We start from the raw sequence: 10,000 nt of genomic DNA on the forward strand, positions 1-10,000 counted from the left end.
CTCTTTTATCAAAATTTGGCCCGAGTTGCCGAACGGCAGTAGAATCATAACAGCGTCATGAGGTGTCGACGTTGCAAAAATGTTTTCCCCATAATTTCCAGCTATGTGACCGCACCGTTTATCCCAATGCTTTATTTCTCTTTGAAAATAATAATTATGATGATGATAGACCATGTGAGCTGATTTAACAACCTCCTTCTGCATCTTACCGGTAGGGACAGCTGCTGTCTTCTTCTACGGCTGCGCACTGCTGTCTTCTTCTACGGACTGCCATATGCGCGCCAACTCGTTTCCTTCATTCCTATATAAATATGCTTAACTGGCTGAAATCAGGGAAACTGTCAAGTGCGACGTCTCCTGATAATGTTGTTAGTCACGAAGGAGGAGAGGGGCCAAGAGAGAGAGGATTTGGAGGCAACAGAGACGGGGAGAATAGAGAAAGAAAATTAGTGGGAGTCAAAACGATGCGCCGGAGGAAACCGAAGAGGGAAGGAGATGGCAAAAAAAGAGATCATGAGGGTGAACACAAGACAGGGAAAAAAAGAAGGAAATATGATGACAATTATCTGGGTCTGGGCTTCACTTGGATCGGCGATACAGATGCTCGAAGCCTCAGTGCGTGGTGTGCAGTGAGGTTCTACAGCTGTCTGAAGCCGTCGTCAACTGCGCACGAAACATGGCAATTTAAGTCGAATGCCCCTTTTGCTATATTTGCGCTATATTTGATTAAACATGACTCGTTATATTCCGATAAAACAAAGCTTTGTTGCGTTATGTTTCCCTTCTTTTTGAAGTGGGGATTGGGGGTGCGCCAACCCGGTTGGGACGTAGAAGGGGATGCGCAGGAAAAAAAGTTTGGGAACCGCTGCTCTTCACTATGACTGCAGAAGTCAGCATATTAATAGACACATCCTGACATTTGCTGATGACAGTTATTGTTAGTTTACTGCATAAACACGAATCTCAGCAGAGTGGTTGATGAGTTTGTCAGGTCTTTTCTTCAGCTTAACATCTCAAAGACAAAAAATATGGCCATTGATTTAGAAGAAACCAATCTTGTTCTCCACCACCTACATACATAAATGGAAACTGTGTAGAGATGGTTTTATAAATATCTGGGAACAATGATAGACAAAAAACTCAAATTTGACGTCAATACTGATACTATTTGAAAGAAGGGGCAACAACGATTGTACTTCCTTCGGAAGCATAACTTCTTCAATGTCGATAAGGTTATGTTGTCTTTATTTTATAAATCTTTTATAGAATCTGTTACTGTCCGTCCACACCAGAAGCGAAATGAGCGACCAAATCGCCGGAAGTCATTCACTTTCTATGGGCAAGAGCGACCAGAGCGACCAAAGCGACCAACGCTACCAGCGGCCAAAGTTGAGCGACCAGAGCGTCAAAAAGAAGTTGAAAACTTTTTAACTTTATGCAAATTACTATTATTCGCTTCAGCGACCAAACACTGACAGCCAATCGGAATGTAGACGCTCTTCGCTTGCGTGGATCCCAGGGAACATCGGCAGGCACTTTGGTTCCTACCTACCTTTATTCACTCACTGAACAAAATGTCGGCTGAAGTATTAATCGCGGCTGTAACTGGGCACCCGGTGTTGTACGAACCCACCCTTTTTCAGTTCAGAGATCGAAACGCCATAGTGGTTTGGATATCAAGTGATGATAAGCGGGAGTATTTATAGGCTACATCTAGAACGTTCGTATTTAAGCGGGAATCATTATAATTTGCTCTACATGCCACCAATCTAACCAAACAATCGCGTGTAGCATGCTTTAAACATAACCAAAAAAGTATTTGAAATCGTCACATAAACAAACTAATCGACAAGACGAGGGATAAATGACAAGGGATATATCTCTTGTCTTTTATCCCTCTATTCCCCACTATTCACGGAGCCTGAGGTGAATAATTTTTAATTAAATAGTCTAGATAGATAGATAGTCAAGTCTTTATTAATACCAAACGACACAAATCGTCGGGAATCCATTTAGGTGGTTCGTCCCACACAGGACAGTAGCCTACAATACCACACAGAACAAGTCTGACTGGATAATACACACAATACATCACATTAAAACTAGACACGCGTTGATAGATAGATAGACAGAAAGGCCTAGATAGATAGTTAGATATGTTCCATTATTTGCCTTGCGGAGCCAACCAGTCCTGTGCACGTATGCAAATGAGCCATGTGTCCCAATGTCTATTTGTTTTGAATGCGACGAATGAGTGCAGATCATGATTTGCAGATCCAGATCAGTGAAACATATTTTAACTACTACAGCACGCAGGGTTTTTTGTTCTCGGTTGTAATTAGCCTACATTTTAGGATTTTTTTTATATTGGGGGGAATCACTGTCCTACTTGTTGTCGAAGCACTTTATCGAACAAGCAAAACCGTCTCGGCAATATGGCCAAGGTGTATGGGAGAGTTCACTATTTGATATGGCTGTCTGTAGGGCCTACTAAACGCCTACGGCTCCTTTAAATGCGTCTGCATAATTGAATTGTACGTCATGAGCGACTTGAGCGACCAAAGCGAACAGAAAAATTCGCAGCGAAACTTTGTGAGCGACCAGAGCGTCTTTGACGCTTTGGTCGCTCCTGGTGTGGACGTAGGCCGACAAAAACAACCTCAGCCATATTGTGAAGGTGGCTGGAAAGTTGATTGGCTGTCCACAAGTAGCCTATCCTTGGACTGTAAAATTCACCCCCTTCATTGTTCATTTGAGGCCCTTGCCTCAGGCCGGAGACAAGAGTCCCTCTTTCCTAGTCCAATAGGACAAGAACTCTTTTATCCCTAGCGCAATTCGTTTGCTCAATTTGCACAATTCTTTGCACATACCTGTAAATGTATTTGAATCTGATGACTAGATAAGTATGACCGTTTTTTAACTTATATTACCCCGTGTCTATCTCTTTGTCTCTTTGCCTTGTGTATATTGTGTTTTTTATGTCTTCCTGACTGCAAGACAAGTTTCCCTTTTTGGGAACATAAAGTTAAACTGAACTGATCAGAGGGTCGGCAACATGGACGGCGAGAGACTGATTGTCGAAGTGGAGCAACATAAAATAATTTATGAAATAAATCATCCTTTTTATAAGGACAATGTCAGAAAGGACAAAGCCTGGCATTTAATTGCAGTAGTTTTGTGAGTGATGGTGAGTACATTAGGTTTAGGATTATCGCGTGATCTCGCGTGAATACGGCTGCCTCGCAAGGCAGCGCTACGCTGCCGTGCGCCCGGTTGGGATTGACGCAGGTCAGAGGACGATGGAAATCAGGCGTTAGGCGCGTTCACTCTCCTGGTGATAACGAGACGTCTCGCCACCAGTGATGACATTCACGCTTATCGTGTTCCCTACAGCGACCGTGACACCACAGTGTACGGTCGCTGGAGATAGGATAGTAGGTGATAGGCATCAAGGAAAGAAAGGCATGCAAACTTGAAACTGATCCTAAGTTCTGTTTACTGTTTTATTTATCGGATAAAAAGAACCTGCTGTGAAGAACTTTTAGATTCCCAACCGGCTGTTGGATAGTAGACCTATCCTTTTGCTTTTATTTATGAGAAGCATATATATAGCCACTGTATGGAAGGCAGAACTTCCCCTTATCTAGAACTGGTTTACCAGTAGGCCTACACAACGTTTCAAACTGAGCAAAGTCATGCCAACAGACGTTACATCAGTCAATAGTAAAGTATAGTATGTGATATAATGGTTGATTATTTTATATTGAGTAAGACGTTGATGTTCCTCCATGTTCATGCGCGTCACTAGTAAACCACGCCACCAACTGGGCAACTCTTTTATCAAAATTTGGCCCGAGTTGCCGAACGGCAGTAGAATCATAACAGCGTCATGAGGTGTCGACGTTGCCAAAATGTTTTCCCCATAATTTCCAGCTATGTAACCGCACCATTTATCCCAATGCTTTTCTCTTTGAAAATAATAAATGATGATGACCATGTGAGCTGATTTAACAACCTCCTTCTGCATCTTAACGGTAAGGGAAACGCCTCAATAAATTAGGACACGCCTGCCAGAAAAACAAATATGCTTTTGGTTTCTAATAACCTTTCAGGTGAACAGGTGACGTTTCCATCCAGAGAGTGTAACAGCCACAGACCAGACGTGTGTCTTCATTTAGAGGAGAACATTTGTTGCGTTTCCAACGTTTCTGTTGGACATTGTGGAGGAGGATAATAGGGGAGCCTGAAACTAAAGCGCACAGGACCTTTCGCGGTTCAAACCAATCTCGCCAGGTAGTAATAATACAATTAATAATTAATTGACCAGGTGAAAAAATATTATATCTAACTAACAGAACACAACGAGTAAAGGTAAATGGTTGTCTCTCGGAAAGGTGTGTCTCTTCCACTGGCTCTCCCGTACTTTCCCCTCATACTGTATATCCTCTACACTAATGACTGTAGAAGTCAGCATAATAATAGACACATCCTGAAATTTGCTGATGACAGTTATTGTTAGTTTACTGCATAAACATGAATCTCAGCATGGGCCAGTGATTGATGAGTTTGTCAGGTCTTTTCTTACGCTTAACATCTCAAAGACAAAAAATATGGCTTTTGATTTTAGAAGAAACCAATCTTGTTCTCCACCACCTACATACATAAATGGAAACTGTATAGAGATGGTTGCATAAATATCTGGGAACAATGATAGAAGAAAAAACTCAAATTTGACGTCAATACAGATGCTATTTGAAAGAAGGGTCAACAACGATTGTACTTCCTTCGGAAGCTTAACTCCTTCAATGTCGATAAGGTTATGTTGTCTTTATTTTATAAATCTTTTATAGAATGTGTTCTCACTTTTTCTTTTATTGCCTGGTATGGGGGCATCAGCCTTAGGGACAAAAACAACCTCAGCCATATTGTGAAGGTGGCTGGAAAGTTGATTGGCTGTCCACAAGTATCCTTGGACTGTAAAAATCACCCCCTTCATTGTTCATTTGAGGCCCTTGCCTCAGGCCGGCGACAATCGGCAACGCTGCCGTGCGCCCGGTTGGGATTGACGCAGGTCAGAGGACGATGGAAATCAGGCGTGAGGCGCGTTCACTCTCCTGGTGATAACGAGACGTCTCGCCACCAGTGATGACATTCACGCTTATCGTGTTCCCTACAGCGACCGTGACACCACAGTGTACGGTCGCTGGAGATAGGATAGTAGGTGATAGGCATCAAGGAAAGAAAGGCATGCAAACTTGAAACTGATCCTAAGTTCTGTTTACTGTTTTATTTATCGGATAAAAATAACCTGCTGTGAAGAACTTTTAGATTCCCAACCGGCTGTTGGATAGTAGACCTATCCTTTTGCTTTTATTTATGAGAAGCACATATATATAGCTTATAGCCACTGTATGGAAGGCAGAACTTCCCCTTATCTAGAACTGGTTTACCAGTAGGCCTACACAACGTTTCAAACTGAGCAAAGTCATGCCAACAGACGTTACATCAGTCAATAGTAAAGTATAGTAGGCCTATGTGATATAATGGTTGATTATTTTATATTGAGTAAGACGTTGATGTTCCTCCATGTTCATGCGCGTCACTAGTGAACCACGCCACCAACTGTGCAACTCTTTTATCAAAATTTGGCCCGAGTTGCCGAACGGCAGTAGAATCATAACAGCGTCATGAGGTGTCGACGTTGCAAAAATGTTTTCCCCATAATTTTCAGCTATGTGACCGCACCGTTTATCCCAATGCTTTATTTCTCTTTGAAAATAATAAATGATGATGACCATGTGAGCTGATTTAACAACCTCCTTCTGCATCTTAACGGTAAGGGAAACGCCTCAATAAATTAGGACACGCCTGCCAGAAAAACAAATATGCTTTTGGTTTCTAATAACCTTTCAGGTGAACAGGTGACGTTTCCATCCAGAGAGTGTAACAGCCACAGACCAGACGTGTGTCTTCATTTAGAGGGGAACATTTGTTGCGTTTCCAACGTTTCTGTTAGACATTGTGGAGGAGGATAATAGGGGAGCCTGAAACTAAAGCGCACAGGACCTTTCGACGTTCAAACCAATCTCGCCAGGTAATAATAATACAATTAATAATTAATTGACCAGGTGAAAAAATATTATATCTAACTAACAGAACACAACGAGTAAAGGTAAATGGTTGTCTCTCGGAAAGGTGTGTCTCTTCCACTGGCTCTCCCCAGGGTTTTGTACTTTCCCCTCTACTGTATATCCTCTACACCAGGGATTCCCAAAGTGTGGTTTTAATCCCTTTTATTTTTAATCAAAAAACTATATTTTAAACGTAGAAGAAGACAGCATGCTGTCTTCTTCTACGGCTGCGCACTGCTGTCTTATTCTACGGACTGCCATATGCGCGCCAACTCGTTTCCTTCATTCCTATATAAATATGCTTAACTGGCTGAAATCAGGGAAACTGTCAAGTGCGACGTCTCCTGATAATGTTGTTAGTCACGAAGGAGGAGAGGGACCAAGAGAGAGGATTTGGAGGCAACAGAGACGGGGAGAATAGAGAAAGAAAATTAGTGGGAGTCAGACGATGCGCCGGAGGAAACCGAAGAGGAGGGAAGGAGATGGCAAAAAAGAGATCATGAGGGGGAACACAAGACAGGGAAAAAAAGAAGGAAATATGATGACAATTATCTGGGTCTGGGCTTCACTTGGATCGGCGATACAGATGCTCGAAGCCTCAGTGCGTGGTGTGTGCAGTGAGGTTCTACAGCTGTCTGAAGCCGTCTTCTCTCCGTCGTCACCTGCTCACGAAACATGGCAATTTAAGTCGAATGCCCCTTTTGCTATATTTGCGCTATATTTGATTAAACTTGACTCGTTATATTCCGATAAAACAAAGCTTTGTTGCGTTATGTTTCCCTTCTTTTTGAAGTGGGGATTGGGGGTGCGCCAACCCGGTTGGGACGTAGAAGGGGGTGCGCAGGAAAAAAAGTTTGGGAACCGCTGCTCTTCACTATGACTGCAGAAGTCAGCATATTAATAGACACATCCTGACATTTGCTGATGACAGTTATTGTTAGTTTACTGCATAAACACGAATCTCAGCATGGGCCAGTGGTTGATGAGTTTGTCAGGTCTTTTCTTCAGCTTAACATCTCAAAGACAAAAAATATGGCCATTGATTTAGAAGAAACCAATCTTGTTCTCCACCACCTACATACATAAATGGAAACTGTGTAGAGATGGTTTTATAAATATCTGGGAACAAAGATGACAAAAAACTCAAATTTGACGTCAATACTGATACTATTTGAAAGAAGGGGCAACAACGATTGTACTTCCTTCGGAAGCTTAACTTCTTCAATGTCGATAAGGTTATGTTGTCTTTATTTTATAAATCTTTTATAGAATCTGTTAGGGACAAAAACAACCTCAGCCATATTGTGAAGGTGGCTGGAAAGTTGATTGGCTGTCCACAAGTATCCTTGTACTGTAAAAATCACCCCCTTCATTGTTCATTTGAGGCCCTTGCCTCAGGCCGGCGACTAAGAGTCCCTCTTTCTAAGTCCAATAGGACAAGAACTCTTTTATCCCTAGCGCAATTCGTTTGCTCAATTTGCACATACCTGTAGGCCTAAATGTATAAATCTGATGACTATAAGTATGACAGTTTTTTAACTAGGCTAATAGCCTATTAGCCCGTGTCTATCTCTTTGTCTCTTTGCCTTGTGTATATTGTGTTTTTTATGTGTTCCTGACTGCAAGACAAGTTTCCCTTTTTGGGACAATAAAGTTAACTGAACTGAACTGATCAGAGGGTCGGCAACATGGACGACGAGAGACTGATTGTCGAAGTGGAGCAACATAAAATAATTTATGAAATAAATCATCATTTTTATAAGGACAATGTCAGAAAGGACAAAGCCTGGCATTTAATTGCAGTAGTTTTGTGAGTGGATCGCGTGAATACGGCTGCCTCACAAGGCAGCGCTGCCGTGCGGCCGGTTGGGATTGACGCAGGTCAGAGGACGGTGGAAATCTATGGAAGTAAATCTGTGCCATCGGGTTTTGAAAATAAAAACACAGAATTATAAGCATAGAATATTTACGCATTGAAATAACCTATCTGAATTTTTTGCCTCTGAATTTAACTCTTTACATTTTCAATATATCATATTCACCTTTATTTTTCAATGTTAAAAAATTCAACGTTAAAATATTAAACTCAAATATTTTCAATGTCCAAAAATTCAGTCCGCCAAAGTCACCATCAAAATTCAATGTACGAAATTCAGTGTTAACATCCGGGGTTCCAAGAAAGAGCAATCGATCCTAGATGCTAGATCGCGGTCAAACAAGTGGTCGCGTCATTCTCGTTAGATACCTGACTCTCACGCGGGAAGGCAAAACAGATTTAGCCATGTCCAACGGCAACAGCAGCGGTAATGGTACGGAAGCCCCCAAGGGACATGGAGGAAAAAAATAATTTTGGTTGAAAATAAATAAATAAAAAAGCAGAGAGAAAAAAAATAATTTGGTTTGCAAGATATCGCAAACCAACTTCCGGGTCAGAGGAAAAAACTAACAACCACAACGATGGAGTTTGGGGGATTTATCAATGTTTATTTTGAGCTTGGCCTCAAATATTCGGACATCAATACTTGCCAGTAGGCACGCCTTCCACATAAGTGAGACATCTGAAGAGGATACTGCGAGATAGGGGACACTCGCCGCAAGGCCTACTCTGACCTGTCGGACCTGGTGGATTTTATTAGCGACCAACTGCAGTACTCTGGACAGCTTCACGGGTACCGATGGATGTAGCCTACGCTAAATGCAACATGGAGCATGGACTGCGTGTGAGGAAAGAGGATGTGCGGTTGTTGTTGAAAGAGCTCGATCCCAGAGGAGTGTCACGCGAGACGTCTCAGACGACGAAACTAACTACTAGTGTAGATAATAATAGATAGTGTACATAATATACAACTAGTATTACTTTTCATACCCTGACATGTTTTGATTGTTAATGTTCCTGCAGTCTTCTTCTAAATGTCACATGATGTTGCTGTGGTGTCAAGACAGCTGATTTTATACAGGTTTCAGGTCATCCTACTTGAACCGGCAAGACGACCGCACCCCCTGCCAGTGGCGTGCACACATAGACACTAGGTGGTGCTAACGCACCAGGACTTTTGCCCTTTATCAACGAAAATGCCCTTTTGAAACTTATTTTTTTATTTTTTTATTTTATATTATTAACATTTTACTGAGGCCGGTTTTGAAATGATCTTTTAAAAACCTAAGCGATTAAAAACGACTGAAACAATGCCCAAAAATGAGCCACGTCCCCCTTGCACAGACCAGACTCAATTCTCTTCCTTTGTCACGTGCACTCGCGCTGGCACGCGCAGGGCACCACATGCGCTTCAGTAAACAGAAGCGTCTCCAGCATAGCATAGCATCTTCTCCCGTGTTCCCACCAGCCAGGTAACATACAGATCAAGTAAAATCGTATAGTTTGCCCTCTAAGCCCAACGTGTAGCCTAATCATTTTGTTGTGCAGTAAAATGTCTCATACAGCAACAAACAACTAAGCATTTTTAGTCGACTGGTCACCTGATAAAGTTTTACGCTGTATAGCCCAATGACAGATAACGCAAGGACGACCATAGGCTTATTAGGCTACAAATTATTTCGGTAGAGTTTGCAATTGCAAATCTGCAAATGTGTTAGGACGAACGTTTTCTGTTGTATAGGTTTTGTCAGGCAACATAAATTAACACATTTATTTTTGGCAGAAAAAAACGGGAAGTTCCTCATGTGAAAAATGCCCATCTGTAGGCCTATTCAATGACAACAGTTAGCAGCTAACTCCTTCTTCTCGTACTTTTTGGTCTCTTTGTTAATTGTATATTGATTTTGATTTACTAATTGCAGCACAATGCCAAGAAAAGAGAGGCTGAAAAAAGAACGAATAAAAGAGCTACAGCAGGCAGAAGGATGCTGCT

The sequence above is a fragment of the Gadus chalcogrammus genome, chromosome 20 (genome assembly GCF_026213295.1).
Source record: "Gadus chalcogrammus isolate NIFS_2021 chromosome 20, NIFS_Gcha_1.0, whole genome shotgun sequence".
Taxonomy (NCBI): Eukaryota; Metazoa; Chordata; class Actinopteri; order Gadiformes; family Gadidae; genus Gadus; species Gadus chalcogrammus.